The sequence below is a fragment of the Spea bombifrons genome, chromosome 2 (genome assembly GCF_027358695.1).
Source record: "Spea bombifrons isolate aSpeBom1 chromosome 2, aSpeBom1.2.pri, whole genome shotgun sequence".
Taxonomy (NCBI): domain Eukaryota; kingdom Metazoa; phylum Chordata; class Amphibia; order Anura; family Pelobatidae; genus Spea; species Spea bombifrons.
In genome coordinates this window covers 71,288,091-71,315,789 of record NC_071088.1, presented here as the reverse complement: position 1 = coordinate 71,315,789, position 27,699 = coordinate 71,288,091, and the positions used below count along the sequence as shown (strand labels likewise).

The window sequence follows — 27,699 nt, the reverse complement described above, 5'->3', positions numbered from 1 at the left end:
CCTCGTTAGTATAGTGGTGAGTATCCCCGCCTGTCACGCGGGAGACTGGGGTTCGATTCCCCGACGGGGAGGCCTTCCCTTAGCGCTTTTGCTTGCTCTGCTGGATTTCCACCTTTGCAAATGAAACCCCAATACCGATTGTAAGAGTAGAGTCATTACTCTGCGCTTTCCAGCGGAAGGAAGTTGGTACAAAACGTAGTGGCGAGGTAAGTCCTTTAGTTGATTCCCTTTTGATGACAATCCAAATTTTCAAGCAATTGTACTGGAAATAATAATGGCAAGGTCGCGAGTTCCATCCCGGTACAAGCCAGTCGCTTCTATTCTCTCCTTTCAGTACAGTCTTAAAAGGTGCGTGAGCTTTTGCAGTGTACAAACCTTGCACCACACACTCTTTATATCTGTCTAACGAAAGTCACTGATACAGGTTTTAGGGCTTTCGGGAGCAGGCGCACCCACCGCTAATCCTCGTTAGTATAGTGGTGAGTATCCCCGCCTGTCACGCGGGAGACCGGGGTTCGATTCCCCGACGGGGAGGCCTTCCTTTAGCGCTTTTGGTTGCTCTGCTGGATTTCCACCTTTGCAAATGAAACCCCAATACCGATTGTAAGAGTAGAGTCATTACTCTGCGCTTTCCAGCGGAAGGAAGTTGGTACAAAACGTAGTGGCGAGGTAAGTCCTTTAGTTGATTCCCTTTTGATGACAATCCAAATTTTCAAGCAATTGTACTGGAAATAATAATGGCAAGGTCGCGAGTTCCATCCCGGTACAAGCCAGTCGCTTCTATTCTCTCCTTTCAGTACAGTCTTAAAAGGTGCGTGAGCTTTTGCAGTGTACAAACCTTGCACCACACACTCTTTATATCTGTCTAACGAAAGTCACTGATACAGGTTTTAGGGCTTTCGGGAGCAGGCGCACCCACCGCTAATCCTCGTTAGTATAGTGGTGAGTATCCCCGCCTGTCACGCGGGAGACCGGGGTTCGATTCCCCGACGGGGAGGCCTTCCTTTAGCGCTTTTGCTTGCTCTGCTGGATTTCCACCTTTGCAAATGAAACCCCAATACCGATTGTAAGAGTAGAGTCATTACTCTGCGCTTTCCAGCGGAAGGAAGTTGGTACAAAACGTAGTGGCGAGGTAAGTCCTTTAGTTGATTCCCTTTTGATGACAATCCAAATTTTCAAGCAATTGTACTGGAAATAATAATGGCAAGGTCGCGAGTTCCATCCCGGTACAAGCCAGTCGCTTCTATTCTCTCCTTTCAGTACAGTCTTAAAAGGTGCGTGAGCTTTTGCAGTGTACAAACCTTGCACCACACACTCTTTATATCTGTCTAACGAAAGTCACTGATACAGGTTTTAGGGCTTTCGGGAGCAGGCGCACCCACCGCTAATCCTCGTTAGTATAGTGGTGAGTATTCCCGCCTGTCACGCGGGAGACCGGGGTTCGATTCCCCGACGGGGAGGCCTTCCTTTAGCGCTTTTGCTTGCTCTGCTGGATTTCCACCTTTGCAAATGAAACCCCAATACCGATTGTAAGAGTAGAGTCATTACTCTGCGCTTTCCAGCGGAAGGAAGTTGGTACAAAACGTAGTGGCGAGGTAAGTCCTTTAGTTGATTCCCTTTTGATGACAATCCAAATTTTCAAGCAATTGTACTGGAAATAATAATGGCAAGGTCGCGAGTTCCATCCCGGTACAAGCCAGTCGCTTCTATTCTCTCCTTTCAGTACAGTCTTAAAAGGTGCGTGAGCTTTTGCAGTGTACAAACCTTGCACCACACACTCTTTATATCTGTCTAACGAAAGTCACTGATACAGGTTTTAGGGCTTTCGGGAGCAGGCGCACCCACCGCTAATCCTCGTTAGTATAGTGGTGAGTATCCCCGCCTGTCACGCGGGAGACCGGGGTTCGATTCCCCGACGGGGAGGCCTTCCTTTAGCGCTTTTGCTTGCTCTGCTGGATTTCCACCTTTGCAAGTGAAACCCCAATACCGATTGTAAGAGTAGAGTCATTACTCTGCGCTTTCCAGGGGAAGGAAGTTGGTACAAAACGTAGTGGCGAGGTAAGTCCTTTAGTTGATTCCCTTTTGATGACAATCCAAATTTTCAAGCAATTGTACTGGAAATAATAATGGCAAGGTCGCGAGTTCCATCCCGGTACAAGCCAGTCGCTTCTATTCTCTCCTTTCAGTACAGTCTTAAAAGGTGCGTGAGCTTTTGCAGTGTACAAACCTTGCACCACACACTCTTTATATCTGTCTAACGAAAGTCACTGATACAGGTTTTAGGGCTTTCGGGAGCAGGAGCACCCACCGCTAATCCTCGTTAGTATAGTGGTGAGTATCCCCGCCTGTCACGCGGGAGACTGGGGTTCGATTCCCCGACGGGGAGGCCTTCCTTTAGCGCTTTTGCTTGCTCTGCTGGATTTCCACCTTTGCAAATGAAACCCCAATACCGATTGTAAGAGTAGAGTCATTACTCTGCGCTTTCCAGCGGAAGGAAGTTGGTACAAAACGTAGTGGCGAGGTAAGTCCTTTAGTTGATTCCCTTTTGATGACAATCCAAATTTTCAAGCAATTGTACTGGAAATAATAATGGCAAGGTCGCGAGTTCCATCCCGGTACAAGCCAGTCGCTTCTATTCTCTCCTTTCAGTACAGTCTTAAAAGGTGCGTGAGCTTTTGCAGTGTACAAACCTTGCACCACACACTCTTTATATCTGTCTAACGAAAGTCACTGATACAGGTTTTAGGGCTTTCGGGAGCAGGCGCACCCACCGCTAATCCTCGTTAGTATAGTGGTGAGTATCCCCGCCTGTCACGCGGGAGACCGGGGTTCGATTCCCCGACGGGGAGGCCTTCCTTTAGCGCTTTTGCTTGCTCTGCTGGATTTCCACCTTTGCAAATGAAACCCCAATACCGATTGTAAGAGTAGAGTCATTACTCTGCGCTTTCCAGCGGAAGGAAGTTGGTACAAAACGTAGTGGCGAGGTAAGTCCTTTAGTTGATTCCCTTTTGATGACAATCCAAATTTTCAAGCAATTGTACTGGAAATAATAATGGCAAGGTCGCGAGTTCCATCCCGGTACAAGCCAGTCGCTTCTATTCTCTCCTTTCAGTACAGTCTTAAAAGGTGCGTGAGCTTTTGCAGTGTACAAACCTTGCACCACACACTCTTTATATCTGTCTAACGAAAGTCACTGATACAGGTTTTAGGGCTTTCGGGAGCAGGCGCACCCACCGCTAATCCTCGTTAGTATAGTGGTGAGTATCCCCGCCTGTCACGCGGGAGACCGGGGTTCGATTCCCCGACGGGGAGGCCTTCCTTTAGCGCTTTTGCTTGCTCTGCTGGATTTCCACCTTTGCAAATGAAACCCCAATACCGATTGTAAGAGTAGAGTCATTACTCTGCGCTTTCCAGCGGAAGGAAGTTGGTACAAAACGTAGTGGCGAGGTAAGTCCTTTAGTTGATTCCCTTTTGATGACAATCCAAATTTTCAAGCAATTGTACTGGAAATAATAATGGCAAGGTCGCGAGTTCCATCCCGGTACAAGCCAGTCGCTTCTATTCTCTCCTTTCAGTACAGTCTTAAAAGGTGCGTGAGCTTTTGCAGTGAACAAACCTTGCACCACACACTCTTTATATCTGTCTAACGAAAGTCACTGATACAGGTTTTAGGGCTTTCGGGAGCAGGCGCACCCACCGCTAATCCTCGTTAGTATAGTGGTGAGTATCCCCGCCTGTCACGCGGGAGACCGGGGTTCGATTCCCCGACGGGGAGGCCTTCCTTTAGCGCTTTTGGTTGCTCTGCTGGATTTCCACCTTTGCAAATGAAACCCCAATACCGATTGTAAGAGTAGAGTCATTACTCTGCGCTTTCCAGCGGAAGGAAGTTGGTACAAAACGTAGTGGCGAGGTAAGTCCTTTAGTTGATTCCCTTTTGATGACAATCCAAATTTTCAAGCAATTGTACTGGAAATAATAATGGCAAGGTCGCGAGTTCCATCCCGGTACAAGCCAGTCGCTTCTATTCTCTCCTTTCAGTACAGTCTTAAAAGGTGCGTGAGCTTTTGCAGTGTACAAACCTTGCACCACACACTCTTTATATCTGTCTAACGAAAGTCACTGATACAGGTTTTAGGGCTTTCGGGAGCAGGCACACCCACCGCTAATCCTCGTTAGTATAGTGGTGAGTATCCCCGCCTGTCACGCGGGAGACCGGGGTTCGATTCCCCGACGGGGAGGCCTTCCTTTAGCGCTTTTGCTTGCTCTGCTGGATTTCCACCTTTGCAAATGAAACCCCAATACCGATTGTAAGAGTAGAGTCATTACTCTGCGCTTTCCAGCGGAAGGAAGTTGGTACAAAACGTAGTGGCGAGGTAAGTCCTTTAGTTGATTCCCTTTTGATGACAATCCAAATTTTCAAGCAATTGTACTGGAAATAATAATGGCAAGGTCGCGAGTTCCATCCCGGTACAAACCTTGCACCACACACTCTTTATATCTGTCTAACGAAAGTCACTGATACAGGTTTTAGGGCTTTCGGGAGCAGGCGCACCCACTGCTAATCCTCGTTAGTATAGTGGTGAGTATCCCCGCCTGTCACGCGGGAGACCGGGGTTCGATTCCCCGACGGGGAGGCCTTCCTTTAGCGCTTTTGCTTGCTCTGCTGGATTTCCACCTTTGCAAATGAAACCCCAATACCGATTGTAAGAGTAGAGTCATTACTCTGCGCTTTCCAGCGGAAGGAAGTTGGTACAAAACGTAGTGGCGAGGTAAGTCCTTTAGTTGATTCCCTTTTGATGACAATCCAAATTTTCAAGCAATTGTACTGGAAATAATAATGGCAAGGTCGCGAGTTCCATCCCGGTACAAGCCAGTCGCTTCTATTCTCTCCTTTCAGTACAGTCTTAAAAGGTGCGTGAGCTTTTGCAGTGTACAAACCTTGCACCACACACTCTTTATATCTGTCTAACGAAAGTCACTGATACAGGTTTTAGGGCTTTCGGGAGCAGGCGCACCCACAGCTAATCCTCGTTAGTAGAGTGGTGAGTATCCCCGCCTGTCACGCGGGAGACCGGGGTTCGATTCCCCGACGGGGAGGCCTTCCTTTAGCGCTTTTGCTTGCTCTGCTGGATTTCCACCTTTGCAAATGAAACCCCAATACCGATTGTAAGAGTAGAGTCATTACTCTGCGCTTTCCAGCGGAAGGAAGTTGGTACAAAACGTAGTGGCGAGGTAAGTCCTTTAGTTGATTCCCTTTTGATGACAATCCAAATTTTCAAGCAATTGTACTGGAAATAATAATGGCAAGGTCGCGAGTTCCATCCCGGTACAAGCCAGTCGCTTCTATTCTCTCCTTTCAGTACAGTCTTAAAAGGTGCGTGAGCTTTTGCAGTGTACAAACCTTGCACCACACACTCTTTATATCTGTCTAACGAAAGTCACTGATACAGGTTTTAGGGCTTTCGGGAGCAGGCGCACCCACCGCTAATCCTCGTTAGTATAGTGGTGAGTATCCCCACCAGTCACGCGGGAGACCGGGGTTCGATTCCCCGACGGGGAGGCCTTCCTTTAGCGCTTTTGGTTGCTCTGCTGGATTTCCACCTTTGCAAATGAAACCCCAATACCGATTGTAAGAGTAGAGTCATTACTCTGCGCTTTCCAGCGGAAGGAAGTTGGTACAAAACGTAGTGGCGAGGTAAGTCCTTTAGTTGATTCCCTTTTGATGACAATCCAAATTTTCAAGCAATTGTACTGGAAATAATAATGGCAAGGTCGCGAGTTCCATCCCGGTACAAGCCAGTCGCTTCTATTCTCTCCTTTCAGTACAGTCTTAAAAGGTGCGTGAGCTTTTGCAGTGTACAAACCTTGCACCACACACTCTTTATATCTGTCTAACGAAAGTCACTGATACAGGTTTTAGGGCTTTCGGGAGCAGGCGCACCCACCGCTAATCCTCGTTAGTATAGTGGTGAGTATCCCCGCCTGTCACGCGGGAGACCGGGGTTCGATTCCCCGACGGGGAGGCCTTCCTTTAGCGCTTTTGCTTGCTCTGCTGGATTTCCACCTTTGCAAATGAAACCCCAATACCGATTGTAAGAGTAGAGTCATTACTCTGCGCTTTCCAGCGGAAGGAAGTTGGTACAAAACGTAGTGGCGAGGTAAGTCCTTTAGTTGATTCCCTTTTGATGACAATCCAAATTTTCAAGCAATTGTACTGGAAATAATAATGGCAAGGTCGCGAGTTCCATCCCGGTACAAACCTTGCACCACACACTCTTTATATCTGTCTAACGAAAGTCACTGATACAGGTTTTAGGGCTTTCGGGAGCAGGCGCACCCACCGCTAATCCTCGTTAGTATAGTGGTGAGTATCCCCGCCTGTCACGCGGGAGACCGGGGTTCGATTCCCCGACGGGGAGGCCTTCCTTTAGCGCTTTTGCTTGCTCTGCTGGATTTCCACCTTTGCAAATGAAACCCCAATACCGATTGTAAGAGTAGAGTCATTACTCTGCGCTTTCCAGCGGAAGGAAGTTGGTACAAAACGTAGTGGCGAGGTAAGTCCTTTAGTTGATTCCCTTTTGATGACAATCCAAATTTTCAAGCAATTGTACTGGAAATAATAATGGCAAGGTCGCGAGTTCCATCCCGGTACAAGCCAGTCGCTTCTATTCTCTCCTTTCAGTACAGTCTTAAAAGGTGCGTGAGCTTTTGCAGTGTACAAACCTTGCACCACACACTCTTTATATCTGTCTAACGAAAGTCACTGATACAGGTTTTAGGGCTTTCGGGAGCAGGCGCACCCACCGCTAATCCTCGTTAGTATAGTGGTGAGTATCCCCGCCTGTCACGCGGGAGACCGGGGTTCGATTCCCCGACGGGGAGGCCTTCCTTTAGCGCTTTTGGTTGCTCTGCTGGATTTCCACCTTTGCAAATGAAACCCCAATACCGATTGTAAGAGTAGAGTCATTACTCTGCGCTTTCCAGCGGAAGGAAGTTGGTACAAAACGTAGTGGCGAGGTAAGTCCTTTAGTTGATTCCCTTTTGATGACAATCCAAATTTTCAAGCAATTGTACTGGAAATAATAATGGCAAGGTCGCGAGTTCCATCCCGGTACAAGCCAGTCGCTTCTATTCTCTCCTTTCAGTACAGTCTTAAAAGGTGCGTGAGCTTTTGCAGTGTACAAACCTTGCACCACACACTCTTTATATCTGTCTAACGAAAGTCACTGATACAGGTTTTAGGGCTTTCGGGAGCAGGCGCACCCACCGCTAATCCTCGTTAGTATAGTGGTGAGTATCCCCGCTTGTCACGCGGGAGACCGGGGTTCGATTCCCCGACGGGGAGGCCTTCCTTTAGCGCTTTTGGTTGCTCTGCTGGATTTCCACCTTTGCAAATGAAACCCCAATACCGATTGTAAGAGTAGAGTCATTACTCTGCGCTTTCCAGCGGAAGGAAGTTGGTACAAAACGTAGTGGCGAGGTAAGTCCTTTAGTTGATTCCCTTTTGATGACAATCCAAATTTTCAAGCAATTGTACTGGAAATAATAATGGCAAGGTCGCGAGTTCCATCCCGGTACAAGCCAGTCGCTTCTATTCTCTCCTTTCAGTACAGTCTTAAAAGGTGCGTGAGCTTTTGCAGTGTACAAACCTTGCACCACACACTCTTTATATCTGTCTAACGAAAGTCACTGATACAGGTTTTAGGGCTTTCGGGAGCAGGCGCACCCACCGCTAATCCTCGTTAGTATAGTGGTGAGTATCCCCGCCTGTCACGCGGGAGACCGGGGTTCGATTCCCCGACGGGGAGGCCTTCCTTTAGCGCTTTTGCTTGCTCTGCTGGATTTCCACCTTTGCAAATGAAACCCCAATACCGATTGTAAGAGTAGAGTCATTACTCTGCGCTTTCCAGCGGAAGGAAGTTGGTACAAAACGTAGTGGCGAGGTAAGTCCTTTAGTTGATTCCCTTTTGATGACAATCCAAATTTTCAAGCAATTGTACTGGAAATAATAATGGCAAGGTCGCGAGTTCCATCCCGGTACAAACCTTGCACCACACACTCTTTATATCTGTCTAACGAAAGTCACTGATACAGGTTTTAGGGCTTTCGGGAGCAGGCGCACCCACTGCTAATCCTCGTTAGTATAGTGGTGAGTATCCCCGCCTGTCACGCGGGAGACCGGGGTTCGATTCCCCGACGGGGAGGCCTTCCTTTAGCGCTTTTGCTTGCTCTGCTGGATTTCCACCTTTGCAAATGAAACCCCAATACCGATTGTAAGAGTAGAGTCATTACTCTGCGCTTTCCAGCGGAAGGAAGTTGGTACAAAACGTAGTGGCGAGGTAAGTCCTTTAGTTGATTCCCTTTTGATGACAATCCAAATTTTCAAGCAATTGTACTGGAAATAATAATGGCAAGGTCGCGAGTTCCATCCCGGTACAAGCCAGTCGCTTCTATTCTCTCCTTTCAGTACAGTCTTAAAAGGTGCGTGAGCTTTTGCAGTGTACAAACCTTGCACCACACACTCTTTATATCTGTCTAACGAAAGTCACTGATACAGGTTTTAGGGCTTTCGGGAGCAGGCGCACCCACAGCTAATCCTCGTTAGTAGAGTGGTGAGTATCCCCGCCTGTCACGCGGGAGACCGGGGTTCGATTCCCCGACGGGGAGGCCTTCCTTTAGCGCTTTTGCTTGCTCTGCTGGATTTCCACCTTTGCAAATGAAACCCCAATACCGATTGTAAGAGTAGAGTCATTACTCTGCGCTTTCCAGCGGAAGGAAGTTGGTACAAAACGTAGTGGCGAGGTAAGTCCTTTAGTTGATTCCCTTTTGATGACAATCCAAATTTTCAAGCAATTGTACTGGAAATAATAATGGCAAGGTCGCGAGTTCCATCCCGGTACAAGCCAGTCGCTTCTATTCTCTCCTTTCAGTACAGTCTTAAAAGGTGCGTGAGCTTTTGCAGTGTACAAACCTTGCACCACACACTCTTTATATCTGTCTAACGAAAGTCACTGATACAGGTTTTAGGGCTTTCGGGAGCAGGCGCACCCACCGCTAATCCTCGTTAGTATAGTGGTGAGTATCCCCACCTGTCACGCGGGAGACCGGGGTTCGATTCCCCGACGGGGAGGCCTTCCTTTAGCGCTTTTGCTTGCTCTGCTGGATTTCCACCTTTGCAAATGAAACCCCAATACCGATTGTAAGAGTAGAGTCATTACTCTGCGCTTTCCAGCGGAAGGAAGTTGGTACAAAACGTAGTGGCGAGGTAAGTCCTTTAGTTGATTCCCTTTTGATGACAATCCAAATTTTCAAGCAATTGTACTGGAAATAATAATGGCAAGGTCGCGAGTTCCATCCCGGTACAAGCCAGTCGCTTCTATTCTCTCCTTTCAGTACAGTCTTAAAAGGTGCGTGAGCTTTTGCAGTGTACAAACCTTGCACCACACACTCTTTATATCTGTCTAACGAAAGTCACTGATACAGGTTTTAGGGCTTTCGGGAGCAGGCGCACCCACCGCTAATCCTCGTTAGTATAGTGGTGAGTATCCCCGCCTGTCACGCGGGAGACCGGGGTTCGATTCCCCGACGGGGAGGCCTTCCTTTAGCGCTTTTGGTTGCTCTGCTGGATTTCCACCTTTGCAAATGAAACCCCAATACCGATTGTAAGAGTACAGTCATTACTCTGCGCTTTCCAGCGGAAGGAAGTTGGTACAAAACGTAGTGGCGAGGTAAGTCCTTTAGTTGATTCCCTTTTGATGACAATCCAAATTTTCAAGCAATTGTACTGGAAATAATAATGGCAAGGTCGCGAGTTCCATCCCGGTACAAGCCAGTCGCTTCTATTCTCTCCTTTCAGTACAGTCTTAAAAGGTGCGTGAGCTTTTGCAGTGTACAAACCTTGCACCACACACTCTTTATATCTGTCTAACGAAAGTCACTGATACAGGTTTTAGGGCTTTCGGGAGCAGGCGCACCCACCGCTAATCCTCGTTAGTATAGTGGTGAGTATCCCCGCCTGTCACGCGGGAGACCGGGGTTCGATTCCCCGACGGGGAGGCCTTCCTTTAGCGCTTTTGCTTGCTCTGCTGGATTTCCACCTTTGCAAATGAAACCCCAATACCGATTGTAAGAGTAGAGTCATTACTCTGCGCTTTCCAGCGGAAGGAAGTTGGTACAAAACGTAGTGGCGAGGTAAGTCCTTTAGTTGATTCCCTTTTGATGACAATCCAAATTTTCAAGCAATTGTACTGGAAATAATAATGGCAAGGTCGCGAGTTCCATCCCGGTACAAGCCAGTCGCTTCTATTCTCTCCTTTCAGTACAGTCTTAAAAGGTGCGTGAGCTTTTGCAGTGTACAAACCTTGCACCACACACTCTTTACATCTGTCTAACGAAAGTCACTGATACAGGTTTTAGGGCTTTCGGGAGCAAGCGTACCCACCGCTAATCCTCGTTAGTATAGTGGTGAGTATCCCCGCCTGTCACGCGGGAGACCGGGGTTCGATTCCCCGACGGGGAGGCCTTCCTTTAGCGCTTTTGCTTGCTCTGCTGGATTTCCACCTTTGCAAATGAAACCCCAATACCGATTGTAAGAGTAGAGTCATTACTCTGCGCTTTCCAGCGGAAGGAAGTTGGTACAAAACGTAGTGGCGAGGTAAGTCCTTTAGTTGATTCCCTTTTGATGACAATCCAAATTTTCAAGCAATTGTACTGGAAATAATAATGGCAAGGTCGCGAGTTTCATCCCGGTACAAGCCAGTCGCTTCTATTCTCTCCTTTCAGTACAGTCTTAAAAGGTGCGTGAGCTTTTGCAGTGTACAAACCTTGCACCACACACTCTTTATATCTGTCTAACGAAAGTCACTGATACAGGTTTTAGGGCTTTCGGGAGCAGGCGCACCCACCGCTAATCCTCGTTAGTATAGTGGTGAGTATCCCCGCCTGTCACGCGGGAGACCGGGGTTCGATTCCCCGACGGGGAGGCCTTCCTTTAGCGCTTTTGGTTGCTCTGCTGGATTTCCACCTTTGCAAATGAAACCCCAATACCGATTGTAAGAGTAGAGTCATTACTCTGCGCTTTCCAGCGGAAGGAAGTTGGTACAAAACGTAGTGGCGAGGTAAGTCCTTTAGTTGATTCCCTTTTGATGACAATCCAAATTTTCAAGCAATTGTACTGGAAATAATAATGGCAAGGTCGCGAGTTCCATCCCGGTACAAGCCAGTCGCTTCTATTCTCTCCTTTCAGTACAGTCTTAAAAGGTGCGTGAGCTTTTGCAGTGTACAAACCTTGCACCACACACTCTTTATATCTGTCTAACGAAAGTCACTGATACAGGTTTTAGGGCTTTCGGGAGCAGGCACACCCACCGCTAATCCTCGTTAGTATAGTGGTGAGTATCCCCGCCTGTCACGCGGGAGACCGGGGTTCGATTCCCCGACGGGGAGGCCTTCCTTTAGCGCTTTTGGTTGCTCTGCTGGATTTCCACCTTTGCAAATGAAACCCCAATACCGATTGTAAGAGTAGAGTCATTACTCTGCGCTTTCCAGCGAAAGGAAGTTGGTACAAAACGTAGTGGCGAGGTAAGTCCTTTAGTTGATTCCCTTTTGATGACAATCTAAATTTTCAAGCAATTGTACTGGAAATAATAATGGCAAGGTCGCGAGTTCCATCCCGGTACAAGCCAGTCGCTTCTATTCTCTCCTTTCAGTACAGTCTTAAAAGGTGCGTGAGCTTTTGCAGTGTACAAACCTTGCACCACACACTCTTTATATCTGTCTAACGAAAGTCACTGATACAGGTTTTAGGGCTTTCGGGAGCAGGCGCACCCACTGCTAATCCTCGTTAGTATAGTGGTGAGTATCCCCGCCTGTCATGCGGGAGACCGGGGTTCGATTCCCCGACGGGGAGGCCTTCCTTTAGCGCTTTTGCTTGCTCTGCTGGATTTCCACCTTTGCAAATGAAACCCCAATACCGATTGTAAGAGTAGAGTCATTACTCTGCGCTTTCCAGCGGAAGGAAGTTGGTACAAAACGTAGTGGCGAGGTAAGTCCTTTAGTTGATTCCCTTTTGATGACAATCCAAATTTTCAAGCAATTGTACTGGAAATAATAATGGCAAGGTCGCGAGTTCCATCCCGGTACAAGCCAGTCGCTTCTATTCTCTCCTTTCAGTACAGTCTTAAAAGGTGCGTGAGCTTTTGCAGTGTACAAACCTTGCACCACACACTCTTTATATCTGTCTAACGAAAGTCACTGATACAGGTTTTAGGGCTTTCGGGAGCAGGCGCACCCACTGCTAATCCTCGTTAGTATAGTGGTGAGTATCCCCGCCTGTCACGCGGGAGACCGGGGTTCGATTCCCCGACGGGGAGGCCTTCCTTTAGCGCTTTTGCTTGCTCTGCTGGATTTCCACCTTTGCAAATGAAACCCCAATACCGATTGTAAGAGTAGAGTCATTACTCTGCGCTTTCCAGCGGAAGGAAGTTGGTACAAAACGTAGTGGCGAGGTAAGTCCTTTAGTTGATTCCCTTTTGATGACAATCCAAATTTTCAAGCAATTGTACTGGAAATAATAATGGCAAGGTCGCGAGTTCCATCCCGGTACAAGCCAGTCGCTTCTATTCTCTCCTTTCAGTACAGTCTTAAAAGGTGCGTGAGCTTTTGCAGTGTACAAACCTTGCACCACACACTCTTTATATCTGTCTAACGAAAGTCACTGATACAGGTTTTAGGGCTTTCGGGAGCAGGCGCACCCACCGCTAATCCTCGTTAGTATAGTGGTGAGTATCCCCGCCTGTCACGCGGGAGACCGGGGTTCGATTCCCCGACGGGGAGGCCTTCCTTTAGCGCTTTTGGTTGCTCTGCTGGATTTCCACCTTTGCAAATGAAACCCCAATACCGATTGTAAGAGTAGAGTCATTACTCTGCGCTTTCCAGCGGAAGGAAGTTGGTACAAAACGTAGTGGCGAGGTAAGTCCTTTAGTTGATTCCCTTTTGATGACAATCCAAATTTTCAAGCAATTGTACTGGAAATAATAATGGCAAGGTCGCGAGTTCCATCCCGGTACAAGCCAGTCGCTTCTATTCTCTCCTTTCAGTACAGTCTTAAAAGGTGCGTGAGCTTTTGCAGTGTACAAACCTTGCACCACACACTCTTTATATCTGTCTAACGAAAGTCACTGATACAGGTTTTAGGGCTTTCGGGAGCAGGCGCACCCACCGCTAATCCTCGTTAGTATAGTGGTGAGTATCCCCGCCTGTCACACGGGAGACCGGGGTTCGATTCCCCGACGGGGAGGCCTTCCTTTAGCGCTTTTGCTTGCTCTGCTGGATTTCCACCTTTGCAAATGAAACCCCAATACCGATTGTAAGAGTAGAGTCATTACTCTGCGCTTTCCAGCGGAAGGAAGTTGGTACAAAACGTAGTGGCGAGGTAAGTCCTTTAGTTGATTCCCTTTTGATGACAATCCAAATTTTCAAGCAATTGTACTGGAAATAATAATGGCAAGGTCGCGAGTTCCATCCCGGTACAAGCCAGTCGCTTCTATTCTCTCCTTTCAGTACAGTCTTAAAAGGTGCGTGAGCTTTTGCAGTGTACAAACCTTGCACCACACACTCTTTATATCTGTCTAACGAAAGTCACTGATACAGGTTTTAGGGCTTTCGGGAGCAGGCGCACCCACCGCTAATCCTCGTTAGTATAGTGGTGAGTATCCCCGCCTGTCACGCGGGAGACCGGGGTTCGATTCCCCGACGGGGAGGCCTTCCTTTAGCGCTTTTGCTTGCTCTGCTGGATTTCCACCTTTGCAAATGAAACCCCAATACCGATTGTAAGAGTAGAGTCATTACTCTGCGCTTTCCAGCGGAAGGAAGTTGGTACAAAACGTAGTGGCGAGGTAAGTCCTTTAGTTGATTCCCTTTTGATGACAATCCAAATTTTCAAGCAATTGTACTGGAAATAATAATGGCAAGGTCGCGAGTTCCATCCCGGTACAAGCCAGTCGCTTCTATTCTCTCCTTTCAGTACAGTCTTAAAAGGTGCGTGAGCTTTTGCAGTGTACAAACCTTGCACCACACACTCTTTATATCTGTCTAACGAAAGTCACTGATACAGGTTTTAGGGCTTTCGGGAGCAGGCGCACCCACCGCTAATCCTCGTTAGTATAGTGGTGAGTATCCCCGCCTGTCGCGCGGGAGACCGGGGTTCGATTCCCCGACGGGGAGGCCTTCCTTTAGCGCTTTTGCTTGCTCTGCTGGATTTCCACCTTTGCAAATGAAACCCCAATACCGATTGTAAGAGTAGAGTCATTACTCTGCGCTTTCCAGCGGAAGGAAGTTGGTACAAAACGTAGTGGCGAGGTAAGTCCTTTAGTTGATTCCCTTTTGATGACAATCCAAATTTTCAAGCAATTGTACTGGAAATAATAATGGCAAGGTCGCGAGTTCCATCCCGGTACAAGCCAGTCGCTTCTATTCTCTCCTTTCAGTACAGTCTTAAAAGGTGCGTGAGCTTTTGCAGTGTACAAACCTTGCACCACACACTCTTTATATCTGTCTAACGAAAGTCACTGATACAGGTTTTAGGGCTTTCGGGAGCAGGCGCACCCACCGCTAATCCTCGTTAGTATAGTGGTGAGTATCCCCGCCTGTCACGCGGGAGACCGGGGTTCGATTCCCCGACGGGGAGGCCTACCTTTAGCGCTTTTGGTTGCTCTGCTGGATTTCCACCTTTGCAAATGAAACCCCAATACCGATTGTAAGAGTAGAGTCATTACTCTGCGCTTTCCAGCGGAAGGAAGTTGGTACAAAACGTAGTGGCGAGGTAAGTCCTTTAGTTGATTCCCTTTTGATGACAATCCAAATTTTCAAGCAATTGTACTGGAAATAATAATGGCAAGGTCGCGAGTTCCATCCCGGTACAAGCCAGTCGCTTCTATTCTCTCCTTTCAGTACAGTCTTAAAAGGTGCGTGAGCTTTTGCAGTGTACAAACCTTGCACCACACACTCTTTATATCTGTCTAACGAAAGTCACTGATACAGGTTTTAGGGCTTTCGGGAGCAGGCGCACCCACCGCTAATCCTCGTTAGTATAGTGGTGAGTATCCCCGCCTGTCACGCGGGAGACCGGGGTTCGATTCCCCGACGGGGAGGCCTTCCTTTAGCGCTTTTGCTTGCTCTGCTGGATTTCCACCTTTGCAAATGAAACCCCAATACCGATTGTAAGAGTAGAGTCATTACTCTGCGCTTTCCAGCGGAAGGAAGTTGGTACAAAACGTAGTGGCGAGGTAAGTCCTTTAGTTGATTCCCTTTTGATGACAATCCAAATTTTCAAGCAATTGTACTGGAAATAATAATGGCAAGGTCGCGAGTTCCATCCCGGTACAAGCCAGTCGCTTCTATTCTCTCCTTTCAGTACAGTCTTAAAAGGTGCGTGAGCTTTTGCAGTGTACAAACCTTGCACCACACACTCTTTATATCTGTCTAACGAAAGTCACTGATACAGGTTTTAGGGCTTTCGGGAGCAGGCACACCCACCGCTAATCCTCGTTAGTATAGTGGTGAGTATCCCCGCCTGTCACGCGGGAGACCGGGGTTCGATTCCCCGACGGGGAGGCCTTCCTTTAGCGCTTTTGCTTGCTCTGCTGGATTTCCACCTTTGCAAGTGAAACCCCAATACCGATTGTAAGAGTAGAGTCATTACTCTGCGCTTTCCAGCGGAAGGAAGTTGGTACAAAACGTAGTGGCGAGGTAAGTCCTTTAGTTGATTCCCTTTTGATGACAATCCAAATTTTCAAGCAATTGTACTGGAAATAATAATGGCAAGGTCGCGAGTTCCATCCCGGTACAAGCCAGTCGCTTCTATTCTCTCCTTTCAGTACAGTCTTAAAAGGTGCGTGAGCTTTTGCAGTGTACAAACCTTGCACCACACACTCTTTATATCTGTCTAACGAAAGTCACTGATACAGGTTTTAGGGCTTTCGGGAGCAGGCACACCCACCGCTAATCCTCGTTAGTATAGTGGTGAGTATCCCCGCCTGTCACGCGGGAGACCGGGGTTCGATTCCCCGACGGGGAGGCCTTCCTTTAGCGCTTTTGCTTGCTCTGCTGGATTTCCACCTTTGCAAATGAAACCCCAATACCGATTGTAAGAGTAGAGTCATTACTGCAAATGAAACCCCAATACCGATTGTAAGAGTAGAGTCATTACTCTGCGCTTTCCAGCGGAAGGAAGTTGGTACAAAACGTAGTGGCGAGGTAAGTCCTTTAGTTGATTCCCTTTTGATGACAATCCAAATTTTCAAGCAATTGTACTGGAAATAATAATGGCAAGGTCGCGACTTTTGCAGTGTACAAACCTTGCACCACACACTCTTTATATCTGTCTAACGAAAGTCACTGATACAGGTTTTAGGGCTTTCGGGAGCAGGCACACCCACCGCTAATCCTTGGTAGTATAGTGGTGAGTATCCCCGCCTGTCACGCGGGAGACCGGGGTTCGATTCCCCGACGGGGAGGCCTTCCTTTAGCGCTTTTGCTTGCTCTGCTGGATTTCCACCTTTGCAAGTGAAACCCCAATACCGATTGTAAGAGTAGAGTCATTACTCTGCGCTTTCCAGCGGAAGGAAGTTGGTACAAAACGTAGTGGCGAGGTAAGTCCTTTAGTTGATTCCCTTTTGATGACAATCCAAATTTTCAAGCAATTGTACTGGAAATAATAATGGCAAGGTCGCGACTTCCATCCCGGTACAAGCCAGTCGCTTCTATTCTCTCCTTTCAGTACAGTCTTAAAAGGTGCGTGAGCTTTTGCAGTGTACAAACCTTGCACCACACACTCTTTATATCTGTCTAACGAAAGTCACTGATACAGGTTTTAGGGCTTTCGGGAGCAGGCACACCCACCGCTAATCCTCGTTAGTATAGTGGTGAGTATCCCCGCCTGTCACGCGGGAGACCGGGGTTCGATTCCCCGACGGGGAGGCCTTCCTTTAGCGCTTTTGCTTGCTCTGCTGGATTTCCACCTTTGCAAATGAAACCCCAATACCGATTGTAAGAGTAGAGTCATTACTGCAAATGAAACCCCAATACCGATTGTAAGAGTAGAGTCATTACTCTGCGCTTTCCAGCGGAAGGAAGTTGGTACAAAACGTAGTGGCGAGGTAAGTCCTTTAGTTGATTCCCTTTTTATGACAATCCAAATTTTCAAGCAATTGTACTGGAAATAATAATGGCAAGGTCGCGAGTTCCATCCCGGTACAAGCCAGTCGCTTCTATTCTCTCCTTTCAGTACAGTCTTAAAAGGTGCGTGAGCTTTTGCAGTGTACAAACCTTGCACCACACACTCTTTATATCTGTCTAACGAAAGTCACTGATACAGGTTTTAGGGCTTTCGGGAGCAGGCGCACCCACCGCTAATCCTCGTTAGTATAGTGGTGAGTATCCCCGCCTGTCACGCGGGAGACCGGGGTTCGATTCCCCGACGGGGAGGCCTTCCTTTAGCGCTTTTGCTTGCTCTGCTGGATTTCCACCTTTGCAAATGAAACCCCAATACCGATTGTAAGAGTAGAGTCATTACTCTGCGCTTTCCAGCGGAAGGAAGTTGGTACAAAACGTAGTGGCGAGGTAAGTCCTTTAGTTGATTCCCTTTTGATGACAATCCAAATTTTCAAGCAATTGTACTGGAAATAATAATGGCAAGGTCGCGAGTTCCATCCCGGTACAAGCCAGTCGCTTCTATTCTCTCCTTTCAGTACAGTCTTAAAAGGTGCGTGAGCTTTTGCAGTGTACAAACCTTGCACCACACACTCTTTATATCTGTCTAACGAAAGTCACTGATACAGGTTTTAGGGCTTTCGGGAGCAGGCGCACCCACCGCTAATCCTCGTTAGTATAGTGGTGAGTATCCCCGCCTGTCACACGGGAGACCGGGGTTCGATTCCCCGACGGGGAGGCCTTCCTTTAGCGCTTTTGCTTGCTCTGCTGGATTTCCACCTTTGCAAATGAAACCCCAATACCGATTGTAAGAGTAGAGTCATTACTCTGCGCTTTCCAGCGGAAGGAAGTTGGTACAAAACGTAGTGGCGAGGTAAGTCCTTTAGTTGATTCCCTTTTGATGACAATCCAAATTTTCAAGCAATTGTACTGGAAATAATAATGGCAAGGTCGCGAGTTCCATCCCGGTACAAGCCAGTCGCTTCTATTCTCTCCTTTCAGTACAGTCTTAAAAGGTGCGTGAGCTTTTGCAGTGTACAAACCTTGCACCACACACTCTTTATATCTGTCTAACGAAAGTCACTGATACAGGTTTTAGGGCTTTCGGGAGCAGGCGCACCCACCGCTAATCCTCGTTAGTATAGTGGTGAGTATCCCCCCCTGTCACGCGGGAGACCGGGGTTCGATTCCCCGACGGGGAGGCCTTCCTTTAGCGCTTTTGCTTGCTCTGCTGGATTTCCACCTTTGCAAATGAAACCCCAATACCGATTGTAAGAGTAGAGTCATTACTGCAAATGAAACCCCAATACCGATTGTAAGAGTAGAGTCATTACTCTGCGCTTTCCAGCGGAAGGAAGTTGGTACAAAACGTAGTGGCGAGGTAAGTCCTTTAGTTGATTCCCTTTTGATGACAATCCAAATTTTCAAGCAATTGTACTGGAAATAATAATGGCAAGGTCGCGAGTTCCATCCCGGTACAAGCCAGTCGCTTCTATTCTCTCCTTTCAGTACAGTCTTAAAAGGTGCGTGAGCTTTTGCAGTGTACAAACCTTGCACCACACACTCTTTATATCTGTCTAACGAAAGTCACTGATACAGGTTTTAGGGCTTTCGGGAGCAGGCGCACCCACCGCTAATCCTCGTTAGTATAGTGGTGAGTATCCCCGCCTGTCACGCGGGAGACCGGGGTTCGATTCCCCGACGGGGAGGCCTTCCTTTAGCGCTTTTGCTTGCTCTGCTGGATTTCCACCTTTGCAAATGAAACCCCAATACCGATTGTAAGAGTAGAGTCATTACTGCAAATGAAACCCCAATACCGATTGTAAGAGTAGAGTCATTACTCTGCGCTTTCCAGCGGAAGGAAGTTGGTACAAAACGTAGTGGCGAGGTAAGTCCTTTAGTTGATTCCCTTTTGATGACAATCCAAATTTTCAAGCAATTGTACTGGAAATAATAATGGCAAGGTCGCGAGTTCCATCCCGGTACAAGCCAGTCGCTTCTATTCTCTCCTTTCAGTACAGTCTTAAAAGGTGCGTGAGCTTTTGCAGTGTACAAACCTTGCACCACACACTCTTTATATCTGTCTAACGAAAGTCACTGATACAGGTTTTAGGGCTTTCGGGAGCAGGCACACCCACCGCTAATCCTCGTTAGTATAGTGGTGAGTATCCCCGCCTGTCACGCGGGAGACCGGGGTTCGATTCCCCGACGGGGAGGCCTTCCTTTAGCGCTTTTGCTTGCTCTGCTGGATTTCCACCTTTGCAAGTGAAACCCCAATACCGATTGTAAGAGTAGAGTCATTACTCTGCGCTTTCCAGCGGAAGGAAGTTGGTACAAAGCGTAGTGGCGAGGTAAGTCCTTTAGTTGATTCCCTTTTGATGACAATCCAAATTTTCAAGCAATTGTACTGGAAATAATAATGGCAAGGTCGCGAGTTCCATCCCGGTACAAGCCAGTCGCTTCTATTCTCTCCTTTCAGTACAGTCTTAAAAGGTGCGTGAGCTTTTGCAGTGTACAAACCTTGCACCACACACTCTTTATATGTCTAACGAAAGTCACTGATACAGGTTTTAGGGCTTTCGGGAGCAGGCGCTCCCACCGCTAATCCTCGTTAGTATAGTGGTGAGTATCCCCGCCTGTCACGCGGGAGACCGGGGTTCGATTCCCCGACGGGGAGGCCTTCCTTTAGCGCTTTTGCTTGCTCTGCTGGATTTCCACCTTTGCAAATGAAACCCCAATACCGATTGTAAGAGTAGAGTCATTACTCTGCGCTTTCCAGCGGAAGGAAGTTGGTACAAAACGTAGTGGCGAGGTAAGTCCTTTAGTTGATTCCCTTTTGATGACAATCCAAATTTTCAAGCAATTGTACTGGAAATAATAATGGCAAGGTCGCGAGTTCCATCCCGGTACAAGCCAGTCGCTTCTATTCTCTCCTTTCAGTACAGTCTTAAAAGGTGCGTGAGCTTTTGCAGTGTACAAACCTTGCACCACACACTCTTTATATCTGTCTAACGAAAGTCACTGATACAGGTTTTAGGGCTTTCGGGAGCAGGCGCACCCACCGCTAATCCTCGTTAGTATAGTGGTGAGTATCCCCGCCTGTCACGCGGGAGACCGGGGTTCGATTCCCCGACGGGGAGGCCTTCCTTTAGCGCTTTTGCTTGCTCTGCTGGATTTCCACCTTTGCAAATGAAACCCCAATACCGATTGTAAGAGTAGAGTCATTACTCTGCGCTTTCCAGCGGAAGGAAGTTGGTACAAAACGTAGTGGCGAGGTAAGTCCTTTAGTTGATTCCCTTTTGATGACAATCCAAATTTTCAAGCAATTGTACTGGAAATAATAATGGCAAGGTCGCGAGTTCCATCCCGGTACAAGCCAGTCGCTTCTATTCTCTCCTTTCAGTACAGTCTTAAAAGGTGCGTGAGCTTTTGCAGTGTACAAACCTTGCACCACACACTCTTTATATCTGTCTAACGAAAGTCACTGATACAGGTTTTAGGGCTTTCGGGAGCAGGCGCACCCACCGCTAATCCTCGTTAGTATAGTGGTGAGTATCCCCGCCTGTCACGCGGGAGACCGGGGTTCGATTCCCCGACGGGGAGGCCTTCCTTTAGCGCTTTTGGTTGCTCTGCTGGATTTCCACCTTTGCAAATGAAACCCCAATACCGATTGTAAGAGTAGAGTCATTACTGCAAATGAAACCCCAATACCGATTGTAAGAGTAGAGTCATTACTCTGCGCTTTCCAGCGGAAGGAAGTTGGTACAAAACGTAGTGGCGAGGTAAGTCCTTTAGTTGATTCCCTTTTGATGACAATCCAAATTTTCAAGCAATTGTACTGGAAATAATAATGGCAAGGTCGCGAGTTCCATCCCGGTACAAGCCAGTCGCTTCTATTCTCTCCTTTCAGTACAGTCTTAAAAGGTGCGTGAGCTTTTGCAGTGTACAAACCTTGCACCACACACTCTTTATATCTGTCTAACGAAAGTCACTGATACAGGTTTTAGGGCTTTCGGGAGCAGGCACACACACCGCTAATCCTCGTTAGTATAGTGGTGAGTATCCCCGCCTGTCACGCGGGAGACCGGAGTTCGATTCCCCGACGGGGAGGCCTTCCTTTAGCGCTTTTGCTTGCTCTGCTGGATTTCCACCTTTGCAAGTGAAACCCCAATACCGATTGTAAGAGTAGAGTCATTACTCTGCGCTTTCCAGCGGAAGGAAGTTGGTACAAAACGTAGTGGCGAGGTAAGTCCTTTAGTTGATTCCCTTTTGATGACAATCCAAATTTTCAAGCAATTGTACTGGAAATAATAATGGCAAGGTCGCGAGTTCCATCCCGGTACAAGCCAGTCGCTTCTATTCTCTCCTTTCAGTACAGTCTTAAAAGGTGCGTGAGCTTTTGCAGTGTACAAACCTTGCACCACACACTCTTTATATCTGTCTAACGAAAGTCACTGATACAGGTTTTAGGGCTTTCGGGAGCAGGCGCACCCACCGCTAATCCTCGTTAGTATAGTGGTGAGTATCCCCGCCTGTCACGCGGGAGACCGGGGTTTGATTCCCCGACGGGGAGGCCTTCCTTTAGCGCTTTTGGTTGCTCTGCTGGATTTCCACCTTTGCAAATGAAACCCCAATACCGATTGTAAGAGTAGAGTCATTACTGCAAATGAAACCCCAATACCGATTGTAAGAGTAGAGTCATTACTCTGCGCTTTCCAGCGGAAGGAAGTTGGTACAAAACGTAGTGGCGAGGTAAGTCCTTTAGTTGATTCCCTTTTGATGACAATCCAAATTTTCAAGCAATTGTACTGGAAATAATAATGGCAAGGTCGCGAGTTCCATCCCGGTACAAGCCAGTCGCTTCTATTCTCTCCTTTCAGTACAGTCTTAAAAGGTGCGTGAGCTTTTGCAGTGTACAAACCTTGCACCACACACTCTTTATATCTGTCTAACGAAAGTCACTGATACAGGTTTTAGGGCTTTCGGGAGCAGGCGCACCCACCGCTAATCCTCGCCTGTCACGCGGGAGACCGGAGTTCGATTCCCCGACGGGGAGGCCTTCCTTTAGCGCTTTTGCTTGCTCTGCTGGATTTCCACCTTTGCAAGTGAAACCCCAATACCGATTGTAAGAGTAGAGTCATTACTCTGCGCTTTCCAGCGGAAGGAAGTTGGTACAAAACGTAGTGGCGAGGTAAGTCCTTTAGTTGATTCCCTTTTGATGACAATCCAAATTTTCAAGCAATTGTACTGGAAATAATAATGGCAAGGTCGCGAGTTCCATCCCGGTACAAGCCAGTCGCTTCTATTCTCTCCTTTCAGTACAGTCTTAAAAGGTGCGTGAGCTTTTGCAGTGTACAAACCTTGCACCACACACTCTTTATATCTGTCTAACGAAAGTCACTGATACAGGTTTTAGGGCTTTCGGGAGCAGGCGCACCCACCGCTAATCCTCGTTAGTATAGTGGTGAGTATCCCCGCCTGTCACGCGGGAGACCGGGGTTTGATTCCCCGACGGGGAGGCCTTCCTTTAGCGCTTTTGCTTGCTCTGCTGGATTTCCACCTTTGCAAATGAAACCCCAATACCGATTGTAAGAGTAGAGTCATTACTGCAAATGAAACCCCAATACCGATTGTAAGAGTAGAGTCATTACTCTGCGCTTTCCAGCGGAAGGAAGTTGGTACAAAACGTAGTGGCGAGGTAAGTCCTTTAGTTGATTCCCTTTTGATGACAATCCAAATTTTCAAGCAATTGTACTGGAAATAATAATGGCAAGGTCGCGAGTTCCATCCCGGTACAAGCCAGTCGCTTCTATTCTCTCCTTTCAGTACAGTCTTAAAAGGTGCGTGAGCTTTTGCAGTGTACAAACCTTGCACCACACACTCTTTATATCTGTCTAACGAAAGTCACTGATACAGGTTTTAGGGCTTTCGGGAGCAGGCGCACCCACAGCTAATCCTCGTTAGTATAGTGGTGAGTATCCCCGCCTGTCACGCGGGAGACCGGGGTTCGATTCCCCGACGGGGAGGCCTTCCTTTAGCGCTTTTGCTTGCTCTGCTGGATTTCCACCTTTGCAAATGAAACCCCAATACCGATTGTAAGAGTAGAGTCATTACTCTGCGCTTTCCAGCGGAAGGAAGTTGGTACAAAACGTAGTGGCGAGGTAAGTCCTTTAGTTGATTCCCTTTTGATGACAATCCAAATTTTCAAGCAATTGTACTGGAAATAATAATGGCAAGGTCGCGAGTTCCATCCCGGTACAAGCCAGTCGCTTCTATTCTCTCCTTTCAGTACAGTCTTAAAAGGTGCGTGAGCTTTTGCAGTGTACAAACCTTGCACCACACACTCTTTATATCTGTCTAACGAAAGTCACTGATACAGGTTTTAGGGCTTTCGGGAGCAGGCGCACCCACCGCTAATCCTCGTTAGTATAGTGGTGAGTATCCCCGCCTGTCACGCGGGAGACCGGGGTTCGATTCCCCGACGGGGAGGCCTTCCTTTAGCGCTTTTGCTTGCTCTGCTGGATTTCCACCTTTGCAAATGAAACCCCAATACCGATTGTAAGAGTAGAGTCATTACTCTGCGCTTTCCAGCAGAAGGAAGTTGGTACAAAACGTAGTGGCGAGGTAAGTCCTTTAGTTGATTCCCTTTTGATGACAATCCAAATTTTCAAGCAATTGTACTGGAAATAATAATGGCAAGGTCGCGAGTTCCATCCCGGTACAAGCCAGTCGCTTCTATTCTCTCCTTTCAGTACAGTCTTAAAAGGTGCGTGAGCTTTTGCAGTGTACAAACCTTGCACCACACACTCTTTATATCTGTCTAACGAAAGTCACTGATACAGGTTTTAGGGCTTTCGGGAGCAGGCGCACCCACCGCTAATCCTCGTTAGTATAGTGGTGAGTATCCCCGCCTGTCACGCGGGAGACCGGGGTTCGATTCCCCGACGGGGAGGCCTTCCTTTAGCGCTTTTGCTTGCTCTGCTGGATTTCCACCTTTGCAAATGAAACCCCAATACCGATTGTAAGAGTAGAGTCATTACTCTGCGCTTTCCAGCGGAAGGAAGTTGGTACAAAACGTAGTGGCGAGGTAAGTCCTTTAGTTGATTCCCTTTTGATGACAATCCAAATTTTCAAGCAATTGTACTGGAAATAATAATGGCAAGGTCGCGAGTTCCATCCCGGTACAAGCCAGTCGCTTCTATTCTCTCCTTTCAGTACAGTCTTAAAAGGTGCGTGAGCTTTTGCAGTGTACAAACCTTGCACCACACACTCTTTATATCTGTCTAACGAAAGTCACTGATACAGGTTTTAGGGCTTTCGGGAGCAGGCGCACCCACCGCTAATCCTCGTTAGTATAGTGGTGAGTATCCCCGCCTGTCACGCGGGAGACCGGGGTTCGATTCCCCGACGGGGAGGCCTTCCTTTAGCGCTTTTGCTTGCTCTGCTGGATTTCCACCTTTGCAAATGAAACCCCAATACCGATTGTAAGAGTAGAGTCATTACTCTGCGCTTTCCAGCGGAAGGAAGTTGGTACAAAACGTAGTGGCGAGGTAAGTCCTTTAGTTGATTCCCTTTTGATGACAATCCAAATTTTCAAGCAATTGTACTGGAAATAATAATGGCAAGGTCGCGAGTTCCATCCCGGTACAAGCCAGTCGCTTCTATTCTCTCCTTTCAGTACAGTCTTAAAAGGTGCGTGAGCTTTTGCAGTGTACAAACCTTGCACCACACACTCTTTATATCTGTCTAACGAAAGTCACTGATACAGGTTTTAGGGCTTTCGGGAGCAGGCGCACCCACCGCTAATCCTCGTTAGTATAGTGGTGAGTATCCCCGCCTGTCACGCGGGAGACCGGGGTTCGATTCCCCGACGGAGAGGCCTTCCTTTAGCGCTTTTGCTTGCTCTGCTGGATTTCCACCTTTGCAAATGAAACCCCAATACCGATTGTAAGAGTAGAGTCATTACTCTGCGCTTTCCAGCGGAAGGAAGTTGGTACAAAACGTAGTGGCGAGGTAAGTCCTTTAGTTGATTCCCTTTTGATGACAATCCAAATTTTCAAGCAATTGTACTGGAAATAATAATGGCAAGGTCGCGAGTTCCATCCCGGTACAAGCCAGTCGCTTCTATTCTCTCCTTTCAGTACAGTCTTAAAAGGTGCGTGAGCTTTTGCAGTGTACAAACCTTGCACCACACACTCTTTATATCTGTCTAACGAAAGTCACTGATACAGGTTTTAGGGCTTTCGGGAGCAGGCGCACCCACCGCTAATCCTCGTTAGTATAGTGGTGAGTATCCCCGCCTGTCACGCGGGAGACCGGGGTTCGATTCCCCGACGGGGAGGCCTTCCTTTAGCGCTTTTGCTTGCTCTGCTGGATTTCCACCTTTGCAAATGAAACCCCAATACCGATTGTAAGAGTAGAGTCATTACTCTGCGCTTTCCAGCGGAAGGAGGTTGGTACAAAACGTAGTGGCGAGGTAAGTCCTTTAGTTGATTCCCTTTTGATGACAATCCAAATTTTCAAGCAATTGTACTGGAAATAATAATGGCAAGGTCGCGAGTTCCATCCCGGTACAAGACAGTCGCTTCTATTCTCTCCTTTCAGTACAGTCTTAAAAGGTGCGTGAGCTTTTGCAGTGTACAAACCTTGCACCACACACTCTTTATATCTGTCTAACGAAAGTCACTGATACAGGTTTTAGGGCTTTCGGGAGCAGGCGCACCCACCGCTAATCCTCGTTAGTATAGTGGTGAGTATCCCCGCCTGTCACGCGGGGGACCGGGGTTCGATTCCCCGACGGGGAGGCCTTCCTTTAGCGCTTTTGCTTGCTCTGCTGGATTTCCACCTTTGCAAATGAAACCCCAATACCGATTGTAAGAGTAGAGTCATTACTCTGCGCTTTCCAGCGGAAGGAAGTTGGTACAAAACGTAGTGGCGAGGTAAGTCCTTTAGTTTATTCCCTTTTGATGACAATCCAAATTTTCAAGCAATTGTACTGGAAATAATAATGGCAAGGTCGCGAGTTCCATCCCGGTACAAGCCAGTCGCTTCTATTCTCTCCTTTCAGTACAGTCTTAAAAGGTGCGTGAGCTTTTGCAGTGTACAAACCTTGCACCACACACTCTTTATATCTGTCTAACGAAAGTCACTGATACAGGTTTTAGGGCTTTCGGGAGCAGGCGCACCCACCGCTAATCCTCGTTAGTATAGTGGTGAGTATCCCCGCCTGTCACGCGGGAGACCGGGGTTCGATTCCCTGACGGGGAGGCCTTCCTTTAGCGCTTTTGCTTGCTCTGCTGGATTTCCACCTTTGCAAATGAAACCCCAATACCGATTGTAAGAGTAGAGTCATTACTCTGCGCTTTCCAGCGGAAGGAAGTTGGTACAAAACGTAGTGGCGAGGTAAGTCCTTTAGTTGATTCCCTTTTGATGACAATCCAAATTTTCAAGCAATTGTACTGGAAATAATAATGGCATGGTCGCGAGTTCCATCCCGGTACAAGCCAGTCGCTTCTATTCTCTCCTTTCAGTACAGTCTTAAAAGGTGCGTGAGCTTTTGCAGTGTACAAACCTTGCACCACACACTCTTTATATCTGTCTAACGAAAGTCACTGATACAGGTTTTAGGGCTTTCGGGAGCAGGCGCACCCACCGCTAATCCTCGTTAGTATAGTGGTGAGTATCCCCGCCTGTCACGCGGGAGACCGGGGTTCGATTCCCCGACGGGGAGGCCTTCCTTTAGCGCTTTTGCTTGCTCTGCTGGATTTCCACCTTTGCAAATGAAACCCCAATACCGATTGTAAGAGTAGAGTCATTACTCTGCGCTTTCCAGCGGAAGGAAGTTGGTACAAAACGTAGTGGCGAGGTAAGTCCTTTAGTTGATTCCCTTTTGATGACAATCCAAATTTTCAAGCAATTGTACTGGAAATAATAATGGCAAGGTCGCGAGTTCCATCCCGGTACAAGCCAGTCGCTTCTATTCTCTCCTTTCAGTACAGTCTTAAAAGGTGCGTGAGCTTTTGCAGTGTACAAACCTTGCACCACACACTCTTTATATCTGTCTAACGAAAGTCACTGATACAGGTTTTAGGGCTTTCGGGAGCAGGCACACCCACCGCTAATCCTCGTTAGTATAGTGGTGAGTATCCCCGCCTGTCACGCGGGAGACCGGGGTTCGATTCCCCGACGGGGAGGCCTTCCTTTAGCGCTTTTGCTTGCTCTGCTGGATTTCCACCTTTGCAAATGAAACCCCAATACCGATTGTAAGAGTAGAGTCATTACTCTGCGCTTTCCAGCGGAAGGAAGTTGGTACAAAACGTAGTGGCGAGGTAAGTCCTTTAGTTGATTCCCTTTTGATGACAATCCAAATTTTCAAGCAATTGTACTGGAAATAATAATGGCAAGGTCGCGAGTTCCATCCCGGTACAAGACAGTCGCTTCTATTCTCTCCTTTCAGTACAGTCTTAAAAGGTGCGTGAGCTTTTGCAGTGT

General features: G+C 47.8%; 40 non-coding genes across 40 annotated transcripts; all 40 read left to right on the top strand.

Annotated features, from left to right (window-relative positions):
- Positions 1-462: 462 nt before the first annotated feature.
- TRNAD-GUC (transfer RNA aspartic acid (anticodon GUC)) lies at positions 463-534 on the top strand. The gene has a single exon. It is a non-coding gene; the product is annotated as a tRNA-Asp (tRNA).
- A 391-nt stretch (positions 535-925) lies between these two features.
- TRNAD-GUC (transfer RNA aspartic acid (anticodon GUC)) lies at positions 926-997 on the top strand. Its single transcript has one exon. It is a non-coding gene; the product is annotated as a tRNA-Asp (tRNA).
- A 391-nt stretch (positions 998-1,388) lies between these two features.
- TRNAD-GUC (transfer RNA aspartic acid (anticodon GUC)) lies at positions 1,389-1,460 on the top strand. Its single transcript has one exon. It is a non-coding gene; the product is annotated as a tRNA-Asp (tRNA).
- A 391-nt stretch (positions 1,461-1,851) lies between these two features.
- TRNAD-GUC (transfer RNA aspartic acid (anticodon GUC)) lies at positions 1,852-1,923 on the top strand. The gene has a single exon. It is a non-coding gene; the product is annotated as a tRNA-Asp (tRNA).
- Positions 1,924-2,777: 854 nt separating this feature from the next.
- TRNAD-GUC (transfer RNA aspartic acid (anticodon GUC)) lies at positions 2,778-2,849 on the top strand. Its single transcript has one exon. It is a non-coding gene; the product is annotated as a tRNA-Asp (tRNA).
- Positions 2,850-3,240: 391 nt separating this feature from the next.
- On the top strand, positions 3,241-3,312 carry TRNAD-GUC (transfer RNA aspartic acid (anticodon GUC)). Its single transcript has one exon. It is a non-coding gene; the product is annotated as a tRNA-Asp (tRNA).
- Positions 3,313-3,703: 391 nt separating this feature from the next.
- On the top strand, positions 3,704-3,775 carry TRNAD-GUC (transfer RNA aspartic acid (anticodon GUC)). The gene has a single exon. It is a non-coding gene; the product is annotated as a tRNA-Asp (tRNA).
- Positions 3,776-4,166: 391 nt separating this feature from the next.
- On the top strand, positions 4,167-4,238 carry TRNAD-GUC (transfer RNA aspartic acid (anticodon GUC)). The gene has a single exon. It is a non-coding gene; the product is annotated as a tRNA-Asp (tRNA).
- Positions 4,239-4,562: 324 nt separating this feature from the next.
- On the top strand, positions 4,563-4,634 carry TRNAD-GUC (transfer RNA aspartic acid (anticodon GUC)). The gene has a single exon. It is a non-coding gene; the product is annotated as a tRNA-Asp (tRNA).
- Positions 4,635-5,951: 1,317 nt separating this feature from the next.
- Positions 5,952-6,023, top strand: TRNAD-GUC (transfer RNA aspartic acid (anticodon GUC)). Its single transcript has one exon. It is a non-coding gene; the product is annotated as a tRNA-Asp (tRNA).
- Positions 6,024-6,347: 324 nt separating this feature from the next.
- On the top strand, positions 6,348-6,419 carry TRNAD-GUC (transfer RNA aspartic acid (anticodon GUC)). Its single transcript has one exon. It is a non-coding gene; the product is annotated as a tRNA-Asp (tRNA).
- Positions 6,420-6,810: 391 nt separating this feature from the next.
- On the top strand, positions 6,811-6,882 carry TRNAD-GUC (transfer RNA aspartic acid (anticodon GUC)). The gene has a single exon. It is a non-coding gene; the product is annotated as a tRNA-Asp (tRNA).
- An 854-nt stretch (positions 6,883-7,736) lies between these two features.
- TRNAD-GUC (transfer RNA aspartic acid (anticodon GUC)) lies at positions 7,737-7,808 on the top strand. The gene has a single exon. It is a non-coding gene; the product is annotated as a tRNA-Asp (tRNA).
- A 324-nt stretch (positions 7,809-8,132) lies between these two features.
- Positions 8,133-8,204, top strand: TRNAD-GUC (transfer RNA aspartic acid (anticodon GUC)). The gene has a single exon. It is a non-coding gene; the product is annotated as a tRNA-Asp (tRNA).
- Positions 8,205-9,521: 1,317 nt separating this feature from the next.
- TRNAD-GUC (transfer RNA aspartic acid (anticodon GUC)) lies at positions 9,522-9,593 on the top strand. The gene has a single exon. It is a non-coding gene; the product is annotated as a tRNA-Asp (tRNA).
- Positions 9,594-9,984: 391 nt separating this feature from the next.
- Positions 9,985-10,056, top strand: TRNAD-GUC (transfer RNA aspartic acid (anticodon GUC)). The gene has a single exon. It is a non-coding gene; the product is annotated as a tRNA-Asp (tRNA).
- A 391-nt stretch (positions 10,057-10,447) lies between these two features.
- On the top strand, positions 10,448-10,519 carry TRNAD-GUC (transfer RNA aspartic acid (anticodon GUC)). Its single transcript has one exon. It is a non-coding gene; the product is annotated as a tRNA-Asp (tRNA).
- Positions 10,520-10,910: 391 nt separating this feature from the next.
- On the top strand, positions 10,911-10,982 carry TRNAD-GUC (transfer RNA aspartic acid (anticodon GUC)). The gene has a single exon. It is a non-coding gene; the product is annotated as a tRNA-Asp (tRNA).
- A 391-nt stretch (positions 10,983-11,373) lies between these two features.
- TRNAD-GUC (transfer RNA aspartic acid (anticodon GUC)) lies at positions 11,374-11,445 on the top strand. The gene has a single exon. It is a non-coding gene; the product is annotated as a tRNA-Asp (tRNA).
- An 854-nt stretch (positions 11,446-12,299) lies between these two features.
- Positions 12,300-12,371, top strand: TRNAD-GUC (transfer RNA aspartic acid (anticodon GUC)). Its single transcript has one exon. It is a non-coding gene; the product is annotated as a tRNA-Asp (tRNA).
- Positions 12,372-12,762: 391 nt separating this feature from the next.
- On the top strand, positions 12,763-12,834 carry TRNAD-GUC (transfer RNA aspartic acid (anticodon GUC)). Its single transcript has one exon. It is a non-coding gene; the product is annotated as a tRNA-Asp (tRNA).
- An 854-nt stretch (positions 12,835-13,688) lies between these two features.
- TRNAD-GUC (transfer RNA aspartic acid (anticodon GUC)) lies at positions 13,689-13,760 on the top strand. Its single transcript has one exon. It is a non-coding gene; the product is annotated as a tRNA-Asp (tRNA).
- An 854-nt stretch (positions 13,761-14,614) lies between these two features.
- On the top strand, positions 14,615-14,686 carry TRNAD-GUC (transfer RNA aspartic acid (anticodon GUC)). The gene has a single exon. It is a non-coding gene; the product is annotated as a tRNA-Asp (tRNA).
- A 391-nt stretch (positions 14,687-15,077) lies between these two features.
- Positions 15,078-15,149, top strand: TRNAD-GUC (transfer RNA aspartic acid (anticodon GUC)). Its single transcript has one exon. It is a non-coding gene; the product is annotated as a tRNA-Asp (tRNA).
- Positions 15,150-15,540: 391 nt separating this feature from the next.
- TRNAD-GUC (transfer RNA aspartic acid (anticodon GUC)) lies at positions 15,541-15,612 on the top strand. Its single transcript has one exon. It is a non-coding gene; the product is annotated as a tRNA-Asp (tRNA).
- A 391-nt stretch (positions 15,613-16,003) lies between these two features.
- Positions 16,004-16,075, top strand: TRNAD-GUC (transfer RNA aspartic acid (anticodon GUC)). The gene has a single exon. It is a non-coding gene; the product is annotated as a tRNA-Asp (tRNA).
- Positions 16,076-16,905: 830 nt separating this feature from the next.
- Positions 16,906-16,977, top strand: TRNAD-GUC (transfer RNA aspartic acid (anticodon GUC)). The gene has a single exon. It is a non-coding gene; the product is annotated as a tRNA-Asp (tRNA).
- A 435-nt stretch (positions 16,978-17,412) lies between these two features.
- TRNAD-GUC (transfer RNA aspartic acid (anticodon GUC)) lies at positions 17,413-17,484 on the top strand. The gene has a single exon. It is a non-coding gene; the product is annotated as a tRNA-Asp (tRNA).
- A 1,361-nt stretch (positions 17,485-18,845) lies between these two features.
- On the top strand, positions 18,846-18,917 carry TRNAD-GUC (transfer RNA aspartic acid (anticodon GUC)). The gene has a single exon. It is a non-coding gene; the product is annotated as a tRNA-Asp (tRNA).
- Positions 18,918-19,352: 435 nt separating this feature from the next.
- Positions 19,353-19,424, top strand: TRNAD-GUC (transfer RNA aspartic acid (anticodon GUC)). Its single transcript has one exon. It is a non-coding gene; the product is annotated as a tRNA-Asp (tRNA).
- Positions 19,425-19,813: 389 nt separating this feature from the next.
- TRNAD-GUC (transfer RNA aspartic acid (anticodon GUC)) lies at positions 19,814-19,885 on the top strand. The gene has a single exon. It is a non-coding gene; the product is annotated as a tRNA-Asp (tRNA).
- A 391-nt stretch (positions 19,886-20,276) lies between these two features.
- Positions 20,277-20,348, top strand: TRNAD-GUC (transfer RNA aspartic acid (anticodon GUC)). Its single transcript has one exon. It is a non-coding gene; the product is annotated as a tRNA-Asp (tRNA).
- Positions 20,349-20,739: 391 nt separating this feature from the next.
- Positions 20,740-20,811, top strand: TRNAD-GUC (transfer RNA aspartic acid (anticodon GUC)). Its single transcript has one exon. It is a non-coding gene; the product is annotated as a tRNA-Asp (tRNA).
- A 2,351-nt stretch (positions 20,812-23,162) lies between these two features.
- On the top strand, positions 23,163-23,234 carry TRNAD-GUC (transfer RNA aspartic acid (anticodon GUC)). The gene has a single exon. It is a non-coding gene; the product is annotated as a tRNA-Asp (tRNA).
- A 391-nt stretch (positions 23,235-23,625) lies between these two features.
- TRNAD-GUC (transfer RNA aspartic acid (anticodon GUC)) lies at positions 23,626-23,697 on the top strand. Its single transcript has one exon. It is a non-coding gene; the product is annotated as a tRNA-Asp (tRNA).
- Positions 23,698-24,088: 391 nt separating this feature from the next.
- TRNAD-GUC (transfer RNA aspartic acid (anticodon GUC)) lies at positions 24,089-24,160 on the top strand. Its single transcript has one exon. It is a non-coding gene; the product is annotated as a tRNA-Asp (tRNA).
- Positions 24,161-24,551: 391 nt separating this feature from the next.
- On the top strand, positions 24,552-24,623 carry TRNAD-GUC (transfer RNA aspartic acid (anticodon GUC)). Its single transcript has one exon. It is a non-coding gene; the product is annotated as a tRNA-Asp (tRNA).
- An 854-nt stretch (positions 24,624-25,477) lies between these two features.
- Positions 25,478-25,549, top strand: TRNAD-GUC (transfer RNA aspartic acid (anticodon GUC)). The gene has a single exon. It is a non-coding gene; the product is annotated as a tRNA-Asp (tRNA).
- Positions 25,550-26,866: 1,317 nt separating this feature from the next.
- TRNAD-GUC (transfer RNA aspartic acid (anticodon GUC)) lies at positions 26,867-26,938 on the top strand. Its single transcript has one exon. It is a non-coding gene; the product is annotated as a tRNA-Asp (tRNA).
- Positions 26,939-27,329: 391 nt separating this feature from the next.
- Positions 27,330-27,401, top strand: TRNAD-GUC (transfer RNA aspartic acid (anticodon GUC)). The gene has a single exon. It is a non-coding gene; the product is annotated as a tRNA-Asp (tRNA).
- The last annotated feature ends 298 nt before the right edge of the window (positions 27,402-27,699 follow it).